Source organism: Mus musculus, chromosome 14 (assembly GCF_000001635.26).
Source record: "Mus musculus strain C57BL/6J chromosome 14, GRCm38.p6 C57BL/6J".
Classification (NCBI taxonomy): Eukaryota; Metazoa; Chordata; class Mammalia; order Rodentia; family Muridae; genus Mus; species Mus musculus.
Genome location: NC_000080.6, coordinates 59,341,389 through 59,347,406, shown reverse-complemented (window position 1 = coordinate 59,347,406; position 6,018 = coordinate 59,341,389).

Sequence of the window (6,018 nt, the reverse complement as noted above, 5' to 3'; positions counted from 1 at the left end):
TCCATGTTGCATCAAAATATCAACTGCCTCCCTTTTTCAGGGTACATAGTACTCTATTCTAAAGGGGAAAAGCAACCACAACTGTACATGCCTGCCCTAAGAGATTGTTTACTAATACTGTTCAAGAATTATATAAATGTGTCCTAAATACTGAACTATCAATCATTGGTCTAATAAATCCAAGGATACAGGCTTTGGACGTTCAAGAAATTTAACTTGTTGATTTTTGTTATTGCATGAGAAGAAAACATTAATTCTAATATAAGTTTTTAGTTTTCTATGCTTAAAAATAAGATCAACCTCCAGGATCTATTTTATGTCCTCTTCTGAGGAAGATTCAACCATCCTCCCCTGGGCCCCCATTGTTCCATGCCTTCTTTGAGTCTGTGGATAGGTATCTTGTTGTTAATGTCCACATATGAGTGAGCACATACCATGCATGTCCTTTTGTGTGTGGGTTACTTCACTCAGGATGATATTTTCAAGTTCCATCTATTTGTCTTCAAAATTCAAGGTGTCTTTGTTTATAATGGCTGAGTAATATTCTACAGTGTCAATGAACCAGAATTCTCTATCCATTCCTCAGCTGAGGGACATCAAAAGAGAAGGGGAGGATGAAATGGGGGGAGGAGTTGTGTGTGGGGGGTATTGGGAGCAGAGGAAGAGCTGATATTGGGTTGGAAAGTACATAAATGAATTAAAAAAACAAAATCAAGAAAAAATTTAATGAGAGTGAATTGAAATATACTCAAAGGTCTTTAAAAAGACACTTATTTCATGCCCACAAACACACACGCATACACTTGTACACAGAGTAGCTCCTCAGCAAGCTAAAACTGTCTTCAGCTGGATCAGGAACTCAGCACGTTTTTGTCAGGTGAACTGTCTATGGGTGTGGATTTGCAGGTGTAATTTGTGCTTTTTCGTGGGTAAGTTTTTCAAGTAAGACCACCAGTAAATGTTCTAAAGTTTCTGCTTTGAGGCTCTAAGTCTACAGGCCTGCGGTTCAACAGAAGGTCAATCCACTACAGCAGTTCAGATTAATGTCCACTCATCATCCTGGCCAGGAAAACTGCCACTGAGGAGGCAGTTGTCACTTACCCATGCACCAGGCAACAGCTGTGACATGATCAGGAAGAGGGGGTTTGAGCTCTAGTTCCTATTTATCTTGTTTGTCAACACACATGCCTGCCTGTCTTTGGTGCCTCAGTCACCATCCACTCTGGCCTAGTGTTTTACAAATGACATTTTCAGGAAAGGCATGACTAGGGAGCCCTAGCTGAACGTATGACAGATGTATTCCTAACACAATTATAGAAAGAAAAAAAAACTGGAGAGGTTAAGGTGAAGTTTCAATTAAGTTTTGATGGATTTTGGCCTGGACTCCTCCCACCACCGAAAACAGTGAGAGTTCTATGGAGTCCTGAAAGAAGGGTGGCTTTAACAATTACATCAAGTCAGAAAAGAGCAGCCATGTAGAATAGAATGTGTTTGTGAGTATTTATAGGGAGAGGGGGATGGTAATATGCACGCTGGTCTCAAACACAACCTTAGTGAAGCACTGTTGGGTAATGGGGGTGTGGGGAACCCTAATTTCTATAACACTCTTGCCTATAAGAAAAAAGCTCCTGTATAATTTGCTTTTCATAGGTATTTCTAGTTACTTCGGTATAAGAAGCTAAATCTTTTATTTCTTCTTTTTCTTCTTCTTCCTCCTCCTCCTCCTCTTTATTCCTCTCCTAGTGCTTCTCTTTCTCTTCCTCCTTCTCTTTCTTCTTCTGCTTCTTTTTCATTTTTCCTTCCTTCCTCCTCTTCCTCCTCCTCCTCTTCCTACTCCTTCTGCTGCTTCTTCTTTTCTCCTTCCTTCTTCTCCTTCTCTGCCTCCTCCTTTTCTTCTTATTCTTCTCCTTTAGTCTGTTCCTGTATGTAGTCATGGTACAAGAGTAGCAGTAAGAGGAGGACTTGCAAGTCTGCTCTCTCTCCACCATGTACATCCTGTCGATGCATGTGGATGGTTTAATGATAAAGGCCTATACCTGCTGAGCTGACATTCCAGCCCTAGGTGCCTGTCCCTTAAGAGCATCTCGGCAAACCTAAATATTTCTTGACTGTTTAAGTGGTCTATTAAGAATATTCCTTAAGAGACCCCCACAATGCTGATGCCCCCACAAGAGGTTGGTGACAGTGAGCAGCACTCAGGGAACACTGGGTAGGGCCTGTCCTCCACAGACCATGTGGAAAGCCTTGTGGCAAAAGGTCTAGGGATATTTTACTGGCTTTCTTTTGTTGTTGTTGTTATTTTTTGTTTGTATGGTTTTTTGTTTGTTTTTTAGACAGGATTTTTCTGTGTATCCCCGGCTTTCCTGGAACTCACTCTGTAGACCAGGCTGGCCTCGAACTCAGAAATTCGCCTGTCCCTACCTCCCAAGTGCTGGGATTAAAGGCATCCACCACCATTTCCGGCTTTACTGCCTTTCTTAATACTAGCTCACAACATCCTCTCATCAAAATTAAAAAGCAAAAGCTACAAACATGTCAAGCTTTCTCAATATTTATCTAAGCCAAGAAAATCATATGTAATACACACACACACACACACACACACACACATATACATAAACAAGAGGTTTGAAAAAGAGCTCACAAGAAGCAAATATCCTACATATATTCCTACTGTGCCTGATGTGGGACTTTACTTTAATGATAGCACCCACAGTGTCCCAAAGCACTCAAATCTTAGTAAATACATTGTGCTTAGTCTGTAAAATGATACTAATGTGTACAAATTTTCAAGGTTGCTATTAGATGATCAATTGATGTCTTCTTCCCTGGGGAAGATTTATTTCTTCTGCTTTCAGCACTCCTTGGTTATCTGTAGTTCTTTGTGGAGGGTTGAGGCCATCTGGGCATTTCCCATCCCATGTTAACATGTCCTTTGGTGTCCCTTGTTCAGCCTGTGTTCAGGCAGCCCTGTTGGTGAGACTTCATGACTGTAGCCTCTCTGTCAATTCCAGGAGACAATCCCACAGAAGACTTCTCAGTAGTCTTTCTGCTTCTTTTACAATGACCCTCAGGCATAGGAGTTGTAATGTGTTGATGCCTTAGTTGGTGTGGGCTCTGCAACTGTATTTTGATCAGTTATGGTTTGCTATAAGGATCTCCATCTGCCTTTGCAAACAGAAGTTTCCTTGATGAAGGGTGAGAGCTATAGTCATCTATGAGTCTAAGGACACATATTTACAATGTAGTTAGGGATCATGCTGGATTAGTGAGATGGTAGTTGGTCAGTTGTACTCCATGTTTCATGACTTCACTATCCCTGAGTAGTACATTGCTAGTTTTTCCAGGAGCAAGCATGATATCCTTATTCTTGAACCGGACTTGAGACCAATTAGAGATCTGTTGGTTTCTGTATTTGAGAGGGTGAGACAAAAACATAGGAGGTATGAATGAGTCATCAATAATATATCAGTGTTGCATTAAGGCACCAAATAAAAGCATTTTCCTTTGAAATGAGTTTACTAATAATGAGTCCAGACTCGATTTCTCTAATCTCATCCTCCCTGTGTCTATCATTTTGTCTGAATCACTTGCTGCCTATCTATTGCATTCTTTGGTGTATGTGAATCACTATGGGAATTGGGTGTTACACTTTATCAAGCTACATCTTGTCCTCTTGAGAGAGTCTGTCCTGAACCTGGCTTGTAATTTCATCTAGACTGGGTGGCTCAGCAGTCCTTTTGTCTGTCCTTAAAGTCCTGAGAGGAGTGAACATCCTACCTGTGACTTTATGCAGTGCTGAGGAGTGGATAACTCAGGTTCCTGTGCCTGTACAGCTAGGGCTCTACCCATTGGTCCATCTCTCCAGCCTCTGTGAATTTAGCATGCAAGAATATTTTTTTCTTCTTTGAGGATTCTTTTTTGTTTGCTTGTTTGGGACAGGGTCTCACTATGTAGCTGAAATGACTGTGTCATAGCAAACACATGCACACACTGAATTGAACAAAAATAACATGCACTAAAAGCTTAATATACTACTTCAACTACTATGTGTGTATATAAATACACACACTTGAATTCATGGCATATTACCCTTCAAGACCTCTGTCCTCCCATGTGTCTGTGCTCCCAACACTTGCCTGGTGTTTATTTTGGAAGTTAGAGACTTTCCTCAGAAGCACAGGCCTTTCTCTTCTATTCTTCTTGATAGTGTGTGAAAGGCCTTCTCCACGAGCTACCCAAGGCCCTTGCCATCCTTTGCTAGGCCCTTTCATTTTGCCCAGGCTGTCCATGGTGCCCTGTTTAGTTACCTTTCTTCTGCCAGGTATAGGGTGCCCTTTGCCTTCTTAGAGTGCCTTCCCTCTAGACTATATGTTTGATTTCCCCCTAAAAAAAAATTAACTTTTAAAATTCTACTTCCTGTATGTTAGTCCCTATATGGATATTTCCCTTTGTCACTGGGACTGAAAGATCTACATTTCTGTGGTGCTTTGAAGCCCACAGGTGCTAAATAAAAAGTCCTTACTAGCACCTGGGTCTAGGACCTATTAATGTTGTATCCTTAAAGCTACTTTCACAGGGGCCAAACAATGTGGTACAATATTCAGACATAGAGACCTTACAGTTCCTTAGTTAAGCACAGGCACTGTTGGGGTATCTGGTGTGGTTTTTCTCCAGCTGTTTGATGGTTATTGTGGTTGTGGACGTCACACAACTGGGAAGAGGACCCTTCTCCATATTTGCCTCCATCAGAGTGGCCTGTGTGGTATTTTCCTGACTGCTCATTGGTGGAGGAAGGCACAGTCCTTTATGTACAGCAGCAGCAGCATGGGGCAGGTGGTTGTGGACTGTACTGCACAGCAGGTCTAGAGAGCCAGGGAAACAGCCAGAAAGCCTCCCTGCTCCTGCTTTCTTCCTTGTTCTCTGGATGATGACTGCAACTTGTAGTCCTGTAGTGTTGTAGGTCCCATGTCCGACCTACCACAGGGCCAGACAGCAGCTTGGGGAGACAGAACTTGAGAAGTTTGATTGGGCTTGCCTCACGCAGTGGCCCTGCGGGTGTTGGGCCTTAGGGACATGACTCGGGGTGGGAAAAGGCAGTCTAAGGTAAGAGACAGCTGGAGCTGGTTCAGGAGTGCCCGGGCCTGGGAATTTGCTGGTGTGGTGGAGTTCCCAGGGTGTGGACACCCAGGCGCTGCTGGCAGTTCAAGGAGAGCTGAGAATGGAATCTGGGACCATGGGCTAGATCTAGCCTGGGACCTAGGGGAAAAATGTGGGGAGCTCCAGGTGGTCCCACAGGAAGAGTCCTTGGCTTGAAGGTGGTTGGCTTAGAGGAGGTTATGTCTGGGAGCAGAAGGAGACCTTCTATGAGAGATTAGAAAGTGGCTCTGTAGGCAAAGGAGTTCTCCATGACTCCCTAAGGCAGATCCCGATGAAAAGAGTCAGTCTATGGTTCTGAGTCATTTATTGCCATGGTGCAAACGGGGTGTGTAAAACCATACCCCACTTCTCAGGGTGGCCTGAGATGAAACATCTTTTGCAGGGAGGAATACCTGGGAAGGAAAGCTTATTGGCTATGTCCTCAAGGCCTCTAGGTACCTCATTAGCATGGAGATCTGTTGTACGCCTATATGACCACAGGTCACTGTTTTGTTTTTTGTTTTTTCTAAATTATAGGCGCTTGGTGTATTTCCCTATGTGACTGATGGCCATAAATGTATAGGGGGCTGTGGCTAGTGATAGGAGCCTGGTGCCCAGGAGCAGGTAAAGCTTCTATAGACCCTTCAGGGTCTCTAGGTCTTCTAGCCTTGGCTCAACCAAGGACCAGGCTACCTCTCATGGTCCACAGGCCCACATAGCTCAAATGGAGCCTTTCCTCCCCTGACTTATTTTGGACCTTGGGTTTCATTACATCACTTTTAGAGCACTTTCAAAATGACTTCTCAGAGTGGAAAATGTGCCAGCACACTGCCCTCAACTTGCACTTCCTCTCAGATTGCTGTTTGTAGTCTCCACCCA